Source organism: Nanorana parkeri, unplaced genomic scaffold (assembly GCF_000935625.1).
Source record: "Nanorana parkeri isolate BGI_ZX_2015 unplaced genomic scaffold, ASM93562v1 scaffold294, whole genome shotgun sequence".
Lineage (NCBI taxonomy): Eukaryota > Metazoa > Chordata > Amphibia > Anura > Dicroglossidae > Nanorana > Nanorana parkeri.
Genome location: NW_017306562.1, coordinates 901676 through 924791, shown reverse-complemented (window position 1 = coordinate 924791; position 23116 = coordinate 901676).

Sequence of the window (23116 nt, the reverse complement as noted above, 5' to 3'; positions counted from 1 at the left end):
ACGTGGGGGGTACAGTGGATTTTTATATAATGGGGGGGGGGGCAAAGAAATTTCTGCCCCGGGCGTCCATAACTCTGGTTACGCCACTGCAGCCAGGCATTTAGTGGTTTCAGATGAATGGTAATAATAGTAGCCTCAATACATCCCCAGAATGTTTCTTTTTTTCAAAGAGGAATTATCGCTTGTTTTGCATAAATATGTCTTTGCTCCTTTTTGTATTATTCTGTACAGTAAATGCTGTTAACGTAATGAAGTAATAAAGAGAAATATAATCAATTACTAGCCATGACCCACCTCCAATCCCTTGCAATGGAATTTGAAAAATGTATGTACTAAGTAAAACATATCGATATGGCTTTCTGATGCTGTTTATCAAATAGACCCCGGAACCAGGATAGGACAGGGCTTTTTAAGCAAGAGGGCATTTGCCCCCCTGGGCCAGAATCAATAAGATATGCTTGGCTGTTGGCCCTGTGTGGAGATACTTCACCATTCTGTATTTAATCAGAATGGGATCTGCAGTCAATGATAATGGCATTATATAGCCATGGCATATTGAATGTTTCCCATTCAATCCAGCATTTACAGCATCTAGCAGAAGGGAGTCTTCCAGCAGCAACATACTTGGCAGGTCTGAATACTGAGAGCCTCAAAGGAAGCTGTTACTGGACAATGTGAAAAGCTCTGTCTTAATAAACCATATCATTTAGGAACACTCTCATCATACTAATTAATTAAAGCGACACTATAGCATGCTTTGCATGTGACAAATTCTTTAGACCACAGAACTCAATCAAGGGCTAGTTGATTGTGTTTGTCCACCCCCACCAGGCAAAAGGTGCCCAGTCCGCCCCTGCCTGGACCCCTTACCATATCCATATGCCATACAGTTGTTTATTGCACCCAGCCTGTACAGTTGCCATACCACTGTTGTCCTGTGGACTATGACAGTTACTTAACTTTGTTATCTGAACACTTCAGTTACTGCCATTACCATGTATAATGTATATGTATTTGACTACCGACATGAGAGTTGTGTTCCACTAGGACCACACATTTTGCAGACCACAAATTGCAAACTGTTGCTGCACTTGTCTTTAATCAGCATCTTTGCCAGATTCATTAGCCTCTTCAGTGCACATGTAAACAACGGTTTTGCTGATATTTTTTGTTAATGTCCTATTGATCTAGATTGTCCTGGCTACAATATCATTATGAGGGATTCTATTGACTTGAAGTTTTGAATGGAATGATTGTAATATTATATACTGAGTATATTGGAAGGGGGGATTTAGTACGCTATATTTATTATGAAAGCTGAAGTAGTCCTCGGCAGTTCACCTTGATATTTCAGTTTATAATTGATTGATTTTGTATATGAAATATTGACGTTATGATGATGATTCAAATCCCTGTTTGATTGTTGCTATTCATGGCTCCTGATTATTAAGTATGAGCTGCATAGTATGGTTTCAATTTGTATATAATAAACACTGACATATTTTTTATTTGCAATTTAGATAGCATGCAGTCATTTGTAATATATGATTTCAGCAGAGAGTTTATTTTCTGTATTAAAAAGCTCTCATTTTATAGATATCTGAGCAGCTGTTCCATAGTCAACAACTGTATACCTACAGACAATTATGTCATTGGTTACAGACTACTGGAAGAAAAAGCAGACATTAAAGATGTAAAGACAAAGTGCTCTGGGCACTACATGTGGTAAAATACTGCGGTGCACGGTGCGACCGGGTCGAATCATGCGTGTGGACAAATTGCGTTAACAGTAGGAGTGGCTGAAGATGCACAGTTAAATAAACCGTGAGCCTATTCTACTATGGGTCAAGAATGGGTAATACAGAGTGCAGGGATCAGGAGTGTGTAACGAACAGAGAGCAAGGATCAGGAGTGTGTAATGTACAACATGCAGGGATCAGGAGTGTGTAATGCATGGAGTGCAGAGGTCAGGAGTGTGTAACATATGAACTTCAGGGGTCAAGAGTACGTAATGCATGGAGAGCAGGGGTCAGGAGTGTTTAACATAAAGAATGCAGGGGTCAGGAGTAGGTTATGCATGTAATAAAGACGACAGGAGCAAGTAACACATGAGGGTTGATTTACTAACCTTATAAACACACCACGAACATGTATACACCTCTGTAGTGTGTTCCCTCCCAGCATGATCTATGGGTGGAATCTAAACACCTTTGTAGTGTGTACACACCCAGCAGGTGTGTTGTGCAAAGACCTGCCCTGAATTGCAAGGTGATGTTGTGTAAATTAGCTCTATGTTGTGTTGCTTGAGTTGATGAATGCAGGAATGTAAATGCATGAGCTAACCATTTTTGTCTAAACTGTGAAGCAGCATTATATATGCATCATGTGCATGATTTTTCCATATATGGCATTAGTGGAAACATGCTTATAGAGACTTTTTGATTGATAGATACGCTTTGCTGTGTAACAATCACACGCACCTAGTGTGTGCGTGTGTTTAGGTTAGTAAATCACCCCCATGGAGTACAGGGGTCATGAGTAGGTAATATATTGAGTACAATGGGTCATCAGTAGGTAAAGCATGGAGTACAGGTGTCATGAGTAGGTAACACTTGGAATAAAGAGGTGAGGAGCAAGTAAAGCATAATGTACAGGGGTCATGAGAAGGTAATGCATGGAGTACAAGGGTTATCAGTAGGTAATGCATGGAGTACAGGGGTCAGGAGTAGATCACGCATGGAGGCCAGTGGTCATGAGTAGGTAACACAAGGAGCACAGGGGTAAGGAGTGGGTAATGCATGGAGACCAGGGGCCAGGAGTAGGTAATGCATGGAGAACAGAAGTGAGTAGTGCAGCATGTAGGCATCAGGAATAAGTAACATACAGGCCAGTGTACACAGCAGAACCAAAAACTACCCCCTCTTCCAGTACAATTACACCCCCCTTCCCGTACAGATCTCCCCCCAAAATCACCCTCAGTACAGATATCACCCCCCAAATCCCTCCAGTACAGCTTTAACCGCCCAAAGTACAGATGTCACTCCCAATACATAATACTCCCCCACACACACCCTTCCCCGGTTGTAGACCCCAGATCCCCTAAAGTAAACTTCCCAGAGCTCAGACACAGCAGCAGAACACAGTGGGGGTAATTCATAAAAACTGGAGCAGACAGCATCTGGAATAGTTGCTCACGGCTTCTCTGTTTCATTTCCAAATCTTAACTGTACAAACTGAAAAGAGAAACTGATTGCTCGCCATTAGAAAACTGTCTGCTCCAGCTTTCATTAATTTTCCCCAGTCAGCGGGAGTCTCTTCCCCTCCCCTGTCAACAGCAAAAAGTTTCCCAGCACACTCACCAGCCAGCATGCAAAAAAAACTTGTCTCACCCCTAAGGTTAAAAACAGAGGTTTAGATACACATCTTCTGCAGAAAATGTGAAAGCTGCACTGCCTCGCCAAGGCACCTTAGTGCGGTCCTAATTGATGAGTGCGTTTGCCCTTTGTTTTGCTTCCCCTCCCCTGTGTCACATGACACACATCAGAGCTGAGGAGGAGTTTAGGGGAGCTATTCTCAGCTATGTATACATGGTTACAGCTGCTGTATCTGAGGTCTGATCTGAGGCGGCTGCAGTGCAAAAGGCAATGCAGTGCCACAAATTACAAAGAAAAAAAAGAGCAGGCATGACACCAAAACCCGGTATGTCCTAGCCCATGCACACCCTCCAAAAGGCTGCTAGGGACAGCACCAGGATGCTCGTTTCCAGGGACAAACCCATCAAAATTGGGACTGTCCCCAGCAAACGTGGAATTATGGAGATAAAAACATACATATATAAATAATAGATAGAAAGTAAGATAAATGGATAGAAATATGAATAGATGAATAGCGAATAGATAGATAGATAGAAAGATAGATAGATAGATAGATAGATAGATAGATAGATAGATAGATAGATAGATGTAACATAAGCTCCTTAAAACTTCTTAATGCTGTATCTTCTTATAAGTAGGTAGCAGCTGATAAACCGAGAGGCAATTCACAATGGATTCATTCATAGCTGCTTCTTCAGTTAAGCATTATTTATGGAAGTCAGGTCTGTTCACTTGAAATAAGACCCCCAAATCCCCTCCCAGATTGCAATATTGCATCATCTGGAGCTGAAATGGTGTGAGTTAAAGCAATATGGTGCTGTTATAATGGAGTTTATCAAGCTCAAACATCATCAGCAAACCAGGTGTAATCCCAGCTTGCGGATCTTGAAGATTCTGGTCTTAGAAAGTTAATTAGAAAAGCTTCTTACATATGACACAGCACAAGGTGAACACAAATCTGATGTTTAAATGATCTCTAGTTGTCAATGTGCTCAGACCGTCTTAAATGAATTATCTCATACCTTTCAGTTTCAGCAGCAATAAAAATAAAATATGACAAATGAAGACTTTGTGAAAATAGGGTCAGCTACATTTATCTAGCCAAATGTCACATACAGCAAATATTATAGAGTATAAATATTTATACTAAAATATAATTATGTGCTAATCTAATAATATCATTTTTAAAATGTGTGAACATTTGTATTGTAATAATACTTGACAATGCAAGACAGAACCTATGCAATTAAACTACAATGTTTGTAGATTTCATATAATACATTATATCTATGATTCCAGCCATTCAGGTATTTTTTATACTTAAATATTTTCCATATTACACTATGATATATCAAATGCCCTTGCAGAACAAGGTTATAACTTTGATACTAAAGAACCTAATCAATAAATAACACATGGGAGGGCAAGTATTTAGGTTGGGACCTCATGGATGAAAATGTTAGTCCAAGAACTAACCACACAGTACAGTCTAATTGTAAAACCTTTGTGCAGAATTCTATAGGATTTGTGTATGCAGGATGTTTATTTCTAGGGATGCACCAAAATGACATTTTTAGACCGATACTGAAAATAAAGAAATTGTCAGACCAAAACTGAAAATTACTTTTTTTACATTATTCTAAAATTATTTTTGTATTTATTTTTGTGTTTACTTTATTGTTAGGGCCTTTGGGGAAATATTAGGGGTCTAAACAGACCCCTGATATTTCCCTTTTAAATAGAAAAAAAGAGATTGAGGACACAGTCCTAAATCTTTTTTTCTGCAGCCCCTGTTATTGATTAACAGGAAGCCTCTATACTGAGTGATCCTGTCCATTCATAAACTGTGGAAATAGTATGAGTTACTATGTCCACCATCATGAATGAACAGAAAGTGATGTAGAGCACTTCCTGTTCATTCATAATTGCGGACACACCCAGTAAGCATTCTATGTCCTTAGTTATTTACAAACTATCAGCGATCAGTCCTGATCGCTTAGTGCTGGTAACCCGCTTTCTATCCTGACTGATCCACCTGTTACAGCTCTGCTGCCGCACCACCCCGCATGGCATCCTGAAAGCTTCTCTCCTCCCTGCTGGACGCCGGTCTGTGTCCCCTTGGATCCCCCTTGCTTATGCCAACACAGGTGGGGGAGAGCAGAGGGCATCGGAGGGGACAGAGACCGGTGTCCAGCGGGGTAGAGAGAAGCTAGAGATGCACTGAATTTTCGGCTGATATGGTACTATCGCCATTTTGCCAAAAGTACAATTTTCAGCTGAAATATTTTGGCGACCAAAATTTCAGTGCAACCAGAATACACTGAAATTAACTCCTAAATTAACTTCTTTAATTTAGTTAGAGGAGAATTATGGAGATAAATTATTCAAAACTCACAGAAAACGGCCACCTGCAGCCTTGCTCCAAGCTCCTTTCCTCTTAGGGGGCATTAACAGTGGATCCAGCCTGCCCTCAGCTTTTTTTCTATTCTCCCTCTGCTGTGGCCATGCTTCATCGAATCATGCACAGCTGTGCGTGCTATTTCCACTGCTACTCTAGGCAATAGATGGTAAGAAATTAATTGCTGATTCAGCCTCCCTGCACTTTCACCGCTCTTTCCCCTCTCTCATAGCCCTCTTTCCCCTCTCATAGCTCTCTTTCCCCTCTCATAGCTTCTTCCCCTCTCTCTTCAGTGCTCGTTCCCCTCTCTCCTTCTCCCTGCTCTGTGTCACGCTGACAATCAGTGGGGATCCCTGCTGATCAGACGATTGCCAGTCGGCAGGGATCCCCAGTGACATCAATCACCATATATAGACTTGACCATATGTGGTAAATGATGCTATCCAGCATCTCCCAGCCAGCTGATGCATACAGTCTTCTGCTGACTGATCTGAGCATCTCAGATAGGACATTGTGGGAACCTTTTTTTTTTAACACACTGCTGCACGTGGAGTAGGCGGGGACAAATGAAGGAGAGGAGGAGGCAGGGAGAAGAACAAGGGTTACCCAGCAGCGTGTGCCTGGAAGGCTGGTACAGAGGACAGGGACGCGGAGGTAGGGAGAGAGCTGCGTGGACAGAGCTGCTGCGCATGCCCATATATTCATGGATGCGCAGCAGTTCTCAAGAATCGATGTCAGCCACAGTGACGAAGATCAGTGGGGAGAATCCCGACAGTATTGTCGGAATCTCTCGTCATTGCAGCGCTTAGCCCCGCCCACCATCATAAAGAAGCGAGAGGCTTAGGGTGCATTTTGGTGTATAGGAGTAAATTACACTAATTACTCCTTTAACCTAAGGAATGCAATAATAAAGAAAAGATAGAACCTCCTTTAACTGCCTCCAGGGCGGCCGTAGTAAAAAAACGGCCGGCCTGGAGCTCTCTAGATCTAAGCAGGCATCTTTAGACGTCCGCTCAGACACGCCCCCTCGCGCGGCGAGCTGGAAATGGCCGCAATTTGTGCAAGCCCGGGATCAGCACCATGCCTGTGTAACAGGGGATCCCTCGAGCTCCCTCCGGTCCCCTCTCCTCTGAAAGAATGCGTAAGTTATTACATCACTTCCGCATTCTTGTGTCACTCTCCAGCTTCAGAAGCTGCAAAGAAGCTGATGGAGCAGATCTGTGCTTCATCAGCTTCTTTTGGGGGGTCCTAGGTGACATTAGGGGTCTTGGAGACCCCTGATGTCTCCATAAAGAGGACCTGTCACATATTTTGCTATCACACAGGTTCTATTAGCCCCCGTATGTGATAGCAATAACGTTTAGTGAAAAAAAAAAAGAAAAAAAAATTAAAGTCCCCCTCCCAAAAAAATTTAAGTAACACATAAAAAAGAATAATAATAAAAAAAAAAAAAAGGAAAAAGTTCCCACCCATACATGCACGCATGCAAACATGCGTCGGGGGTGCATATGTGCAAAAAAGAAGATTGCGCCCATTACGCCGCACATGTTACATGTGAGAGCAATAATTCTAGGGCCATCAATCACTGATAACACTAAACTGATGAGCGGTAAAAGCTTTTAAAGTGTTGCCTATGGCCAATTTTAAAGCTTGATATGTTTCTGACGTGACCCCGACTTTTATATTTTACCAAAAAACTGGGTAATAATAAATGATTCATAACATACATTTTTCAAAATGTTCTGTAATTTTTCCTAATTATAGTAAAAAATTAAACCCGTAGTGGTGATTAAATACCACCAAAAGAAAGCTCTATCTGTCCCCAAAAAATGGTATATAATTCATTTCAGTACAGCGTTGCATGACGGAATAAACGTCAGTCAAAGTATTGCAGCGCTGAATACTGAAAAATGGCCTGGCCAGGAAGGGGGTCTAAACACCTGGTTTTGAAGTGGTTAAAGAAGAACTCCAAGGATTGGGAGGTGAATTCGAACCTTAGAAAGCAGTTCAGGCCATTTTGAAGTCTAATAGGCAAGTGATTGTCAAACAATGGACATGGGGAGCTGGGAACTGCCAGGGGGATGATGTACAAATGCAAACAGTTTTTTTAAAATAAATACCATTTAATGAGGAGAGGGCCCTGCATTTTATTCTTATCTCCATTTTATGTGACTTTTTGAGGGCAACATAAGAAAACCACTAAGGGGGTTATTCACTATGGAGCCAAAGGATACAGCCGTAGCTTTGGTTGATCCTTCGTCTCCCTTCGGTTCAGTCGATTTTTTAAAATATTTTCTTACATTTATTTTTCCTATTATTTATCATTTAAAAAATAATTTTTCAACTTTGTTTTTTTTTCTTATTCTTTTCACTTCTTTTCTATTCTGCTTGATCCCTCGAAGGAACTCGGCGGGATTCGGCTTGTCACTCACTACGGTTCGACCCCTATGAGAATAGGGACGAACGTCAGCGAGTGAGCTGCCGCAGCTTCGTCTCAGCCGATCCCGATGTTGGATCGGCTGAGTCGAACTCCTTCTGCACTTCAGCTCAGCATAACATGCAGAGCATGTTTGGCTGACCGAAGGCAGCTGATGTACGGCTGATTTTAGCCGATGTACGGCTGATTTTAGCCGATGTACGGCTGAAATCAGCCGTACAAGACTGAAGTGACTAGCTGAACAGCGTTCACTATTTTCACTTCACTTTGGCTGGGATATTCACTCGGCTGCCTTCAGCAGCTTGGTGAATAACACCTCACCCCTTCGGTTCTACTGAACCGAAGGGGTCCTAGGGCCGAAGCTAGCCGAAGGATCGGCCGAAGCTACGGCCAGATCCTTCGGCAGCTTCGTGAATAGACCCCTAAGTCTTCAAATTACATGCATCAGAAATGCTTTTAAGTTATATGTGGTGTGATAAGCTATATGTGGTACACAGCTCAGTGCACACACCCAGCATGCCAAGATCAAGTAACTCCTGTGCATATTTGTGGGAATTACATCATTGAGGCCCTGCCAATCAAACAGCCCGAAGACTCGAAACCTAGAAGTAGAAGGAGGCCCTGGCAAGGGAAAAGTGCAAGTGCACAGTTTGACAGGCAAGGCTAGTTTTCGTGCGATTGTCGCACATTTAATTTTGCTTAAAACCGTGCGGTTGTGGCATGGTTTTCAATGCATAAAGATGTCTATGGGACCCAAAGCGCTTAAAACTGCCAGATAATAGCTCCTTCACCTTTTTGCGTGATAGGCGGTTTCTACCGCGCCACAAACCGAAAGGTGTGAACAGCTTCTATAGACTTAAGTGCAAATCTCTGTTTTGTGCGATATCGTGCATTTAAATCCGTGCGATAAATCGCCTAGGTGTGAACCTAGCCTAAGTCTGCTATAATGTGCTAATATGCTATGGCTACAAGCTCTAGCCCCCCTCCTTTTTTATTTATTTACTTCCACTTTAAGGGGTGACGAACCACATAGAAATGTCATGACAAAGAAAACAGGGTGGAGAGCTTGCTGTGCTGTGAACTGTTCAACTGAACAATGAGTCCAGAGTCCAGCCTTTTATACTCAGCTGGGGAGTAAGGGCAGAAGCCTTGAGAAAAGTCAGCTTTTATCCCACAGATGACCTGACCCTGGAATAACCCACTTGGCCTAAACAGAGAGAGAGAGAAACCCCTAAAGTGCCAGATAATAAAAGTAAAACGGGGTGCCCACCACAGTCCCTTGAGGGGGGGGAAGGGTTCAAATAAATTAGAGCTACTCTGTATAGTCTTATTGTAATGTGTATGGTCAGTCTTTTTTTATTTCTGCACAGCCACCAAACTGGTTTCAATTTCACTGGCGTATGACAGCTGGAGTCTGAAAGTTTGAACCTAGCTGGTGCCTGCAGGGCAGCCATCAGGGGGGTACGGCAGATACTCATGTAAGGGGCCCGGGCAGCCTGGGGGCCCGCCCGAGTCCCTTACATGATTATCGGCCGACTGTGAAGGGCGAGGAGGCCTGGCCCTAGCAGCGCAGGGCCCCGGCATTGCCGCTCCAGTGGCTTTGAGACAAGCTATTGCCCCCATCAGCGACGCTGCTCGCCTGATGTCTGACTGGCAGGAAGTGACGTCACTTCTGACTGGTCCGGCGGCAGACGAGGCCATGTGTGCAGGTAAGAGGAGCTGGGAAGGAAAGGAGGGAGGGATGCAGCCCTGACCAGCCAACCTGAGACCCCTTCAGAGGCCACCATAGACAGTCTCGGGCTGTGCAGCATCTATGGTGGGTTCTGCAGGGTCACTCTCAGGTGGGTCCTGTGTCCAGCTCGTCCCTAAGCCCTGCGTCCGGCCTAAAGCCGTGTAAGGGGCCCTAAACTTTCTGATGGCTGCCCTGGGTGCCTGTGAGAAATAATGACAATTCTTAGTACTGTCACTTTGAGACCTGAAGCACCTTGTCTTTTGGTCCAAGCAAATACCTTCTGACTTTATAGCATTTCAGTTACTGCTGTTTACTACATAAAAAAAAACTTTGTAATTGCAGTCACCAGCATTCAGTGCAAGTGCAACGCAGCAATTATAGCTGTAATAAGACTACTTGGATGAGGGATTTGTGGTAGGAAGGGCAAGCGATGTCTAGCCTTAGGCAGCAGTGATGGGCAAAAGGTCTGCACTAAACACAACTATCAGCAAAACAACATCCATCTGAATGAAACATCAGATGTTGTAAACTATTAACTAGATAAGGGACAAATACAATCCTTTTTTTTCTGCCCTCAGGAAAATGAAGACTTTGAATGGAATGAGGCTTCAACTATTCTATAGGTCATTAGGGCTTCTTTGAATACATTTGCAGTTTAGCAGTTGAGAATGTTTTTTTTTTTTTTTTTTAAGTCGCAGTAATAAAATATACAAACTTAAAACAGATATCTAAAGGTTTTTTTTTAGTATGGTAATTTAACATCTTTTTTTACCAACATGATTTACTAATCCTGTAATACTGTAGTATCTTGTTAACTGCTTGACTGAAACACTTCCAAAGAAAGTGCTGGCACCCGTTGCAAAGGGAGACCTAGAATAAAACAGAGGGAAATATACATCTATGTACTAAAATCCTGAGAGTCTCTTGAAGGCATATTTTCTCTCATGGTGTTGCCTGGAAAAATATAATGGTAAAGTTGGAAATAATAGACCATTGATGGACTGTACTGACCAACACATTCAAGGGTACTATCTGTCCCTGCCACTAAGCTGCAATTATCTGCAGCATTGCAAAGACAGGTTAAGGATTAAAGACAGACAAGTGACTACAACTGCACATGACATTTATGTGCTATAGAATGTGTTATATACTGTACCATTTGTCACTTGGGAAAAGCTAACCTGAATGATTCCTTTTTTACATATAACAGATGCATGTAAGCATGCAGGGCCGGTGCTAGACTATTTTGCGCCCTAGGCAAGACCAGCTACTTGCCCCATCAGCCCACCACCTGTGGCACAGCCCCCAATCACCCCCGTGCGGCTCCGTTCTCCTGCTGGCTAGCTTCCGCATGCAACAGGTGGATGTTGGAGCCAGGAACTGCTATTGGCTATTTTAATTTGAAATATCCCATAGCAGACTGGCTATTGAAACCCCACCCACTGAGCAGAGGAGCGGACCTGAGAGAGAAAGTTGTCTCTCAGTTCCGCTCCTCTGTTCAGTGGGCAGGTGCAATAGCCCGTAATGTAACAGTACTCCTTTGCTTTACTCTATGTCTTGATTAGCAGATTCCTTTACAGCTCTTGTGAAAGTTGTTTTAAAGTGAGCCTGTCCGCAGTTTTAAAGCCCACCCCCATTTTTTAAATCCCTTAATCCCCTGCTCTGTTTAAAATAAAAAATCAACCCTCTCCAAGCTCCATCACTGCACTCCATGTCCTCCGCCAATGCTCCTCTTCCAGGTTGAATAAACTCCAGCATCATTCAACTCGCTCTCTATGAGCTCAGGGCATGTGTAGAAATGATCACCACATGAGCTGCTGGATTTAACGGGCTATGCTGCTTTTCCTACAAGTAACCTACTCTGTAGCTGCACCCAAACACTCGCCAACCCTCCAGTAGTGACAATCAGACAGATTTTAAGGACTCCAATCCTCTTTTGCAAAATGTATTGTCTCACATGTGTAGAGAGAAGGCGTAAAGGTGCATGACACCCAAACAGCAAAATATATCAGGCCTTCTTAGGTTAGCAATGTAAAAATGGCTGGTGGTTCTCTAATTTCTCTATTAGTAGCTTTCCAATAATATCAAAGTTAATGAAGGCTCAGATGTTTCAGTGGCAGCCTCCAAGTTCCATATGGATCCTTTAAGAGCAACTTATTGATGGCCCTAGGTTTCCCAGCAGCAGCATCACAGTTAAAATTGATCCTTTAGGTACCTCAGTGGATGGCCCTAGATATTGCAGTAGCAGCCTCCCAATAAGAACTGATGTGTTTGGAGTGTGGGAGGAAACCCAGGAAAGCACAGGGAGAACATGCAAACTCCATGCATATAGTGTCCTGACTAGGATACGAACTAGGGACCCCAGTGCTGCAAGGCAGAAGTGCAAACCATTAAGCCACTTGAGTACGTCTAAATCCAACCAACCAAACAAAAAAAAATGAATATACTGCAGCTTACCAGTTCTTAGAGGTAATGCCCTATGTACTGAAATAACATTTCAAATTCATTTTCTGCTTTTCATCTACAAAACTCTGCCAGTTGACAGCCCTCTGATCCTGTTTGCACTTGAACTCTGACTTTGGACCCAAATTCCACTTCTGGATCTATGCCTATCCCACCTTCCATTACCCTTATTGGCTCCTGAGGTTCTTTATTTAGGACTCATTCACACTACTGTGTTATTGTAATAAGCTGCAACTCCATTCTCAATGTCATTCTGAAAGACAACCCATGACCTAGAATAAAACAGAGGGAAATATACATCTATGTACTAAAATCCTGAGAGTCTCTTGAAGGCATATTTTCTCTCATGGTGTTGCCTGGAAAAATATAATGGTAAAGTTGGAAATAATAGACCATTGATGGACTGTACTGACCAACACATTCAAGGGTACTATCTGTCCCTGCCACTAAGCTGCAATTATCTGCAGCATTGCAAAGACAGGTTAAGGATTAAAGACAGACAAGTGACTACAACTGCACATGACATTTATGTGCTATAGAATGTGTTATATACTGTACCATTTGTCACTTGGGAAAAGCTAACCTGAATGATTCCTTTTTTACATATAACAGATGCATGTAAGCATGCAGGGCCGGTGCTAGACTATTTTGCGCCCTAGGCAAGACCAGCTACTTGCCCCATCAGCCCACCACCTGTGGCACAGCCCCCAATCACCCCCGTGCGGCTCCGTTCTCCTGCTGGCTAGCTTCCGCATGCAACAGGTGGATGTTGGAGCCAGGAACTGCTATTGGCTATTTTAATTTGAAATATCCCATAGCAGACTGGCTATTGAAACCCCACCCACTGAGCAGAGGAGCGGACCTGAGAGAGAAAGTTGTCTCTCAGTTCCGCTCCTCTGTTCAGTGGGCAGGTGCAATAGCCCGTAATGTAACAGTACTCCTTTGCTTTACTCTATGTCTTGATTAGCAGATTCCTTTACAGCTCTTGTGAAAGTTGTTTTAAAGTGAGCCTGTCCGCAGTTTTAAAGCCCACCCCCATTTTTTAAATCCCTTAATCCCCTGCTCTGTTTAAAATAAAAAATCAACCCTCTCCAAGCTCCATCACTGCACTCCATGTCCTCCGCCAATGCTCCTCTTCCAGGTTGAATAAACTCCAGCATCATTCAACTCGCTCTCTATGAGCTCAGGGCATGTGTAGAAATGATCACCACATGAGCTGCTGGATTTAACGGGCTATGCTGCTTTTCCTACAAGTAACCTACTCTGTAGCTGCACCCAAACACTCGCCAACCCTCCAGTAGTGACAATCAGACAGATTTTAAGGACTCCAATCCTCTTTTGCAAAATGTATTGTCTCACATGTGTAGAGAGAAGGCGTAAAGGTGCATGACACCCAAACAGCAAAATATATCAGGCCTTCTTAGGTTAGCAATGTAAAAATGGCTGGTGGTTCTCTAATTTCTCTATTAGTAGCTTTCCAATAATATCAAAGTTAATGAAGGCTCAGATGTTTCAGTGGCAGCCTCCAAGTTCCATATGGATCCTTTAAGAGCAACTTATTGATGGCCCTAGGTTTCCCAGCAGCAGCATCACAGTTAAAATTGATCCTTTAGGTACCTCAGTGGATGGCCCTAGATATTGCAGTAGCAGCCTCCCAATAAGAACTGATGTGTTTGGAGTGTGGGAGGAAACCCAGGAAAGCACAGGGAGAACATGCAAACTCCATGCATATAGTGTCCTGACTAGGATACGAACTAGGGACCCCAGTGCTGCAAGGCAGAAGTGCAAACCATTAAGCCACTTGAGTACGTCTAAATCCAACCAACCAAACAAAAAAAAATGAATATACTGCAGCTTACCAGTTCTTAGAGGTAATGCCCTATGTACTGAAATAACATTTCAAATTCATTTTCTGCTTTTCATCTACAAAACTCTGCCAGTTGACAGCCCTCTGATCCTGTTTGCACTTGAACTCTGACTTTGGACCCAAATTCCACTTCTGGATCTATGCCTATCCCACCTTCCATTACCCTTATTGGCTCCTGAGGTTCTTTATTTAGGACTCATTCACACTACTGTGTTATTGTAATAAGCTGCAACTCCATTCTCAATGTCATTCTGAAAGACAACCCAATGTACCTAACCGATGGGCGTGCAGTGCAATGTGTGACAACGAACTAAAGTGTGTTATGTTGCACTGCCAGTAATGGTAAATGCACCCCATTTGGTGCATTCTGGTATGGTATGCAGCCAATCAAATGAATAGGCTGCCCTAAAGCACATTAATGTACAGCATAACACACGTGGACGCATGTGCATTAACACACTGCAACAGTGTGAATGGACCCTGGGCAAGGTGAAAGGGATGAGTGGTATTTGCTCAAGAGAATAGGGATTAATCTAAAATCTGGTACATCGAGTCCTTGGTAAAAAAACAAAACAAAAAAAAACAAAAAACAAAACTATAATCAGAGGGATGCTTAGCAGAGGATTGTCTGGGTAACATAGGTAAGAGAGGGCACCTTGGCGGGCTTGCTCTTAAGCAGGACATTGAGTTTTTTAAAGGAAATTAAATGGTTGACAGGTTCACTTTAAGGATAATCCACCAGTTAACTAACACAAAATAACTGTCATGGTGTAGGGTGGTAGAAACAAGAACATGTCCTGTGCATCAGCCACTAAAATGTAGTATATAAAGCATCTGTGCTTATTGTTCCATATTGTTCTGTTATGTTCAGTTTAGTGTAAACAGCAGCAATATCTGCAAATAAATAATAATGGGACATTTTGTTATTGTATTTTCCTTAAGATGTTTGCCAAGAGAGATACATTGAGATGAATATCACATCGACAAGTCATCCCTGGGACACATTAGAAAGAAAATAGAAGTACGAGCTGAGAGAGAAAGCGGACTTAACTCCTTCACTACCATCAAAGATCTCTCAGTACTTTACATAGAATAGACCATTCAGTATTACACTTAATTTTATGTTATGAAGAATCAATCATAATTATAACTTGATCATGGAAAGAATCCTCTTATTTGGCCGGTTAGCACCAAGGAAATGTTTGAATTTTACTCAGCAGACTTGTCTTCTGGAAGACAGATGTTTTTAGCATGCTCAAATATTTAAACAAAGCTTTATCAGCAGTATTGCTGGGATGGCTAAATACAGAGTTACAGAAGGATGGAAATACTTGGATGGAAAATGCTGCCCTAGGTTCCCTACATGCTGATTACATATCTGAAAGCCTACGTATTTGACCACATGGCCTCCGACAGAGTATTGGAAAGTGGAACTACTGTTCTTGCTTTCTGTAGAGATCATGTGATCAAATCACAAAGCACTATTGCATTGGGCTGGCATTTAATAAATCCTGCAGCGATACTTTTTCCAGGTAGGGTAAGTATTGCAGCCTTAAATTCTCTTGGATTGAAGTCAGAACTAATCAACAGTACCATTCGTAGGCAAACTATCACCATACGAATTGATCTCAGAAGTCACAGCCAAGCTGGGAAGGCTCTGTTGATATGACAAGATGAAAAACCTGCAACACATAAAGGCTCAAATAGTAGTTCTTACCAAATTGGAGATACACATTTTTTTTTTGGTATCATGCATTCTATTCCACTAGTTATCTCTGCATTTTGCATCCTTCCACTATACTGCAGATTACTGTTCTAAAAGGTAAGTGTGCTGCCTCCAGCAATTCTATGGTTAATGCAATGTAATTTTTGTGTATGGCCATAGTTGGTGTTTGGTATGCTGCCATATCTTGTGGTTGCTATGTTTGTTACACCCCTTTTTTCTGTGTTTCCTTCCCTTGTATAAGGAAACACCTCCTTCTTCATGTGTGTTCGATTTTCTATCCACATGTGCATATGAGGAGAGGAAGTCATTATCCTTTTTTGACCTTCAAAAACTGTCATTTTAACAGTTTGCTACATCCTATTGTCTGCTAGTAACCTGCTGCATTCTATAAAGATCTTTGTGGATGAAAAGTATTTTATGAGTTCAGCTATCTGATGAAGATTGTCTGCGGTGATTGTATCTGCTATATACAGGGCAGACATAGAGGTCTCAGGGAGGGATAAATCACTATTTTAACAATTGGAGTTAGAATAGTCAGTATATTTATGTTGACATGCATCTCGACCCTCACAATAGTGATGGGAGATTTTTATGTTGTTATAGAATAGGCTAAGCCAGACATCCCAACCTGAAAAATATAATTTCTGGGTGGTGCCCTTCTCATTTCAGGGAGGTGCCCTCTCCTCCACACCCCCCATCCATGACACCTCTCTGAAATGATGGCAGATAGCAGAGGAGCTAATGCTATTCCCCTGCTATCTGCTATTTTTGGGGAACGGCAGAGGATGGCTTCTCTGCCGTCCGAATAATAAAAAAAAACAACAACAACAGATAGCAGGAGAATGAATAGCTATTATGCATAGCTAGGATGCACCATGGAACCGCTACCTTATAGCAGAAGACTACCGTAACGTCCGCGAGATTTGAGATGTTTGCTAAGCAGACATCCCCAATTTCCAAATACTTTTCATCCACAAAGATGTCCCCATTTTCTGGAGGCTGTCTTTGGAAGAAAATTGTCATTGGGTGTATCCCTGTTTAATGAATGGAGTCAACCATCCTCTAATCTACTTGGCAACTTGTTGTTACATATAGATCAGTTTTGCCCAAATACTCGGAATCGGCACCGATATCGATACCAGTATCGGTATCGGGGCATCCCTAGTATATATGATTTATAAAATGATAAGTCTTTCTTTAGACTGCCCATTTGTGCATAATAGGATACTTTCCAATGCATTGACATCTCCATAAGAGCTGTGGGCATTTTGCTGTGTGTGTGGATGGCTCGCTTCCATCATTCAGGGAGTTGGAAATTGCTGCAGGCTGTCACCAGAAGAAGGGCAGAGCTATGCAGACCCCATTCATCTGTCTAAAAGATTCAAGTCTCTTCCCCTCACTAGTGACACACTCCTGATCATGGATACTGGAGTGGGGTGGAGTCTACCCAGCCTGCCATGGCCTGGTACCAGGCCTGTGCTTGTATTTCAGTGTGTTCCAATGTTATGCACTCTGTTCATTACTTACTTATGATCCCAAGATTCTGTGTGTTACTTACCATAGCCCCTGCATACTGCATTGCTCACTCCTGACCCTTGCACTCTGTGTTACTTACTCCGGACACCAGCACTTTGTATTACTTATTCCTGACCCCTGCACTCTGCTAGCGCTGAATACTGAAAAATGGCCTGGCCAGGAAGGGGGTGAAACACTATGGCCTTCAAGTGGTTAATCCTGACCCATGCACTTAGTGTTACTTACAAAAAGCATAAGCACTCTGCATTATTTACTGCTAACCCCTGCACTCTGTGCGTTACTTACTCCTGACACCTGCACTCTGCATTACTTACTCATGAACCCTACACTCTGCGTTGCTTACTACTGATCCCTGAACTCTGTATGTTACTTACTCTTAACCCCGTCACTCTGTGAGTTACTTACTCCAAACACCAGCACATTGCATTGCTTACTCCTGACCGCTGCACTCTGTGTGTTACTTACTCCTGACCCCTGCACTCAATGCATTAGGCACTTTTAACCCAAATCAGAATAGGCTCAGGTTTTATTTAACCGTACCCCTTTAAGAACCTTCCACTGTTAGCACAATTTGGACACACTCACCATTTGGCAAGGTGAACTAAGTGAGCCACTATTAGCCACACCCCCTACCCTGCCCCTGCCCCAGCCTATTGAATGTGTTCATGGTCAGTAGTAGACATGTGCACCAGCAAAAAATTTGTTTAGTTTCGTTTTGATTCAGATTTTTTATATTTTGTTTTTCGATTCGGGTCCGCAATTGAATTCGTAGCGGGATTCGGTTTCGGACGAAATTCGTTAGCAGTAGTCGTTTTTCGGATTGGGGTCCGCAAATGAATTGGGATTCGGACGAAATTCGTTAGCGGTAGTCCGGTCGAAATTTTGTTTATTGGACGAAATTTAGTTAGCAGCAAAGTGACATTAGAATTTTTTTTTTTTTTTACAGTCTGCAGAAGATGAAAAAAAAAAGCGTGAGGTTCCCCACAAATTCATACCAGACCCTTTAGGTCTGGTAGGAATGTTAGGAGTGACCCTCCCCCTATTTAAAACAAAAAAAAAGTGCGTGGGGTTCCCCCCAAAATCCCTACCAGACCCTTTAGGTCTGGTAGGAATTTCAAGGGGAAACCCCAGCCCCCAAAAATGGGAGGAAAAAAACGTGGGGTCCCCCCCTAACAGTCCTACCAGACCCTTGATCCGAGCACTGGCCCGGCAGGGCAGGAAAGGGGGGGGGGGCGACCAAGCGCCCCCTGCCCTACCGGACCCTGGATCCGGGCACTGGCCCGGCGGGGCAGGAAGGGGGGGGGGGGCGATCAAGCGCCCCCCCTCCCTGCGCCTTACCAGGCCACGTGCCCTCGGCATTGGGAGGGTGTCCCCGTGCCGATGGGGACAAGACCTCTTCCTCACAACCCTGACCCGGTGGTTGTGGGGGTCTGCGGGCAAGGGGGCTTATTTGCATCGGGGTACCCCTTTAAATAAGGGGGCAATGTCACTTTGCTGCTAATGTCACTTTGCTGCTAACTAAATTTCGTCCAACAAACGAAATTTCGACCAGACTACCGGTAACGAATTTCGGGAAATCGGGAATTCGGATTCATTTGCATTCGTTTTAGCTGTAATTCGGAATTCGGATGCATCCGAATCTCCGAATTTCCGAAAATTCGTCCAAATTTCGATTCGGAACCAAAACGAATCGCACATGTCTAGTCAGTAGGTTATCCCTGGATTACATTTTGACATCGTGTAGAACCATTTATAGACAGGGACTCCACCACTTGTTACACCACAATCTCTTCCTCTGCTATGACATTTAATTAAGTGGGGATATGGAAATGGCATACACCTGATAATGGCGACATTCACATTCATATTCCAGAATATAAATACTCTATTCCATTGTAGCGCTCACCCCCTAAGGAGCCGCTGAATAACCGGATATTTCTATCCCCCTGCACCAATGTACCGCCCAAATCTTGGATCCACAGCACACCAACACACCTTTGAACAGTTTTATAGCAGATTTAATAATAGCACAATATACAAAGCAACTATGGCAATAGTATACCCAACAATCACACAAAGGGATATAAGGCAGCAGGCTAAGGCAATCTACAACTCAGTAGCTGCAGCTATATATATATTGCATGCACGAAAAACCAGCAATGTCAGATTGTTTCAGATAATACACTTAAATTGAATATAATCAACAGTAATATCTCTACTTAACAGTATCTAGTCCACTCTAAACTACTGGCCAGTAGTACTGTCCTAGGCTAGCCAACGTTGGGGCCCTTGCTGTATAGCAGATGTAGAAAGTACAGTTGTTGCAATGGCCAAAGGCCTCTCACCACTTCCAGTGTCCCTTTGGGAAAAGGAGGATGATTGTCTGTGGAATGTGAATGTCCCTCTTTCCTCAGACCGACGTCTGTGAAAGGATGTAGTCTTCTAAGGCCTGTGGCAGGACATCTCGGATCGTCTAAGGGCCGTCTAGGGTCATCTAGGGTACCTGGCAATGATCTCAGTCAGCTCCGTCGGCTCCACTCACTCAGCTGGGCAGGCTGGATTACTCCGGTGGCCGGTTCAGCCACGCGACTAGGCCTCAGTTCGGGTGCTCAAACACAGTCTCTCCGGTTTAGCAGATGAACATCAGTCTTTCAGGATGCGGCTGTACCGATTCTGTGTGTCCCAAACTGTCGGTGGGAATCACTCAGTTCTGTTGCCTGCAGTCCTAATTCACACAGTGCCTCACACACAGGCCTGTCTCCTCCAGATCCCCCAGTCAGACTGGGCACGCTCAGTCACTGCAATCCATAGCCTTTCCTCCTTCCTCTCGCACAGCATTCTGGGAGTCGTAGTTCACAAAAGCTCTATTAACAATCCCCAGTGTCAGCTCTGCACTGCAATCCCCACAAATCTCTGCTTCAGATCACATACAGTGACAAATTAACTCCTTACAGTTAGGAACAAGAATCGCTGTGATAGCACATATATGTATACACCATCTTCCCCAGTTGATTATGAAGATAGGCATCGTTTTGGTGTCAATGTCCTTAAAATGTCTTAGGTAAAGTGTGGGGGATGCCACTATTTGCCGTCTTTTGGAAATACAAGTTGCCTGGCTATGTCTGGCTTTAATTATTTCAAGGCCTAGACCCAGAATAAGCGCGCTGTAAAAGTGTCAGAATCATCTCTATTTTTGATCCAGGTCAGAAAGTATTACAGCCGAAGTATCAGCATGGCAGCCAGACAACTAACATTCAAGGAGAGGACAGCAATGACAGCCCCCGTTCAGGGACTATCATCTATCAGGAACTATCAGGCAGCCAGACAAGTAACATTCAAGGAGAGGACAGCAATGACAGCCCCCGTTCAGGGACTATCATCTATCAGGAACTGCAGATAATCATTCCATGTACACTGACAGATGTAACTGCTGTCAGCCTGTCATTCACACAGCGGCCGCTGTGTGAATGGAGACCCACCTGGGATCCTGCAGCAAGAATCTACAGGTTCTTGCCACCAGAAACCTCTGCCATAGCTAATAGCCCCAAGTGGATGAAGCCTTAATAGACAATGTTTAGTTTGCTAAAGCACTATGGATCATAAACAGTTGCAAGTTTTCATTAAATAGTTGTTTTCACCTCTTCACATTTTGCCTCTTGCACGTGCTACAGCTCCACATTATTGTTCACGACTGACAATTATAACAGTGGATCATGCCTGCACAGTGTGTGAGAGCATGGCTGCCAATTGCCTCCCTCATTGGCTTGGTTTACAGGGTGACAAAGCAAAAGGGCAACTGGGAGATAGTTGTCAACAACAACAGGAAGTTCCTGAACAAGGACCTTCATGTCAGAATCACCAGTTGCAATTTTAATGAAAATAAAAATATTGGAAATTGTTTTCGAAATTAAAATTACATTTGCATGTTAAAGCTTATATAAGGTTTTAGTGATTGGGTTTAGATCTACATGAAGTGTTGGGCAACTGGAGTATTCCCATTCGTTCTCCGCAGGCTTGCAGAGATGACCCTCAGTGCAGAGAACCTAGGACCTAGGTCACATTTCTTTCTCAGGTAAGGCAGAAAATTAAATCCAAGTTAAGGAAATAATGCATCATGACATGCAGAATTTATATGAGCTGTACACAGTTGTGTGTCCACAGAGAACTGTGGTCATAATTGGGGGCCTAGGAAAAGTGACTTGGGGACACAGAATAGAAATAAAGCTTTGCACATATTCATATGCAACATGCAAGAAAAACAGAGCGGAATGGATTACTGTTTGTACCATAGTCATGTTCATGAATGTATGCAGTGATGCAGATGTCCTACTGGCCTTCGTGAGCATAGAAAAAAGATGAAGTTGCTAATATAATTTACCTCCATCCCACAATGCTTTGCTCATGGCAATTTCCACAAGGGGAGTTATAAAAAAAATTCTCATATATAGGATATGTATGACTACCATGTCATCCTATCAGATGTTTAGATTGCAGAGCACACTTAAATTATGTGTAAGTGACAATACAGCCCCACACCACAGGAAGATGTATATTTCACCGCACAATACTAAGCTTTTGCTACAATAATTCTGCTTTGACGCGTGTACTCTCGAGTGTCCGTTCCCTCTCTCTGCCTTGTTTGCTTCTCAGAAAATAGATTTCAGAGACACTAAAGCAGATAACAGATGTATATAATGCATCTTCCTCTGTAATTCTTTTGCTGCTACTTTGAAAATTGTTTTGGCAAACAAGTACACTACTATTTATCAAAGAAGAAAATCTTTTTCACAATGGGACTATTTCCTTTAATAAATGCAAGATATCAGTGGTTGTTCTAGTTTTACAGCTGGAAGGCTTTAATCACCCCAGCATATAGTACAGTTATATATATAGATTAGCATGCTAAGTCACTTTGTTATTGGTAATTTAGCTTCAGTAGGACAATGACTACTTGTCTCTAAAAGTGACAGTTTGTTCCTGTAGTAATCTAAACGGGTGCCAACATTAGGACTCACTGATACGATCTTGGGGAGAATTATATATTGGCATTAAGCAAAGCAACCAATTGCATACTAATTGAATTATTAACCTGTCCTAAAAAGAAATAGCTTTATTTTAGAGTGGAAGTGAAGTGTACACAATAAAACGTACTGAAAGGCAGGTTTTTATGACATCACAGCGCTGGAGGGGGTCACCTACAAGGTAAGTAAGCCATAATGTGCTAATATGCTGTGCATAGTAGCACATTAAGAGAAACACCTCTGGAGGGCATTTTTTTTTACTTCTTTTGTTCAACATTTTATTTTTGCTTTAAGAGTAGTTGCTAAACTATGAGCTTTCATAAACATCCCACTGAGGTTTGCTCTTGACCCTTCCAAATATTTTTTCCCTTTATGACATTAAATAAATATATATATTTTAAAGTTTTAGGTCTATTATACCTCCCTACTTTCTAATATGAGAAAGAATAACACCTTATAGTACAAAGTATTTAAGCAAAGAAAACACTCCAGCCATACCTCAAGTTACACGAATCACAAAGAATTAGTATGCAAAACGTGACTGATTAACCCTGGGCTGAAC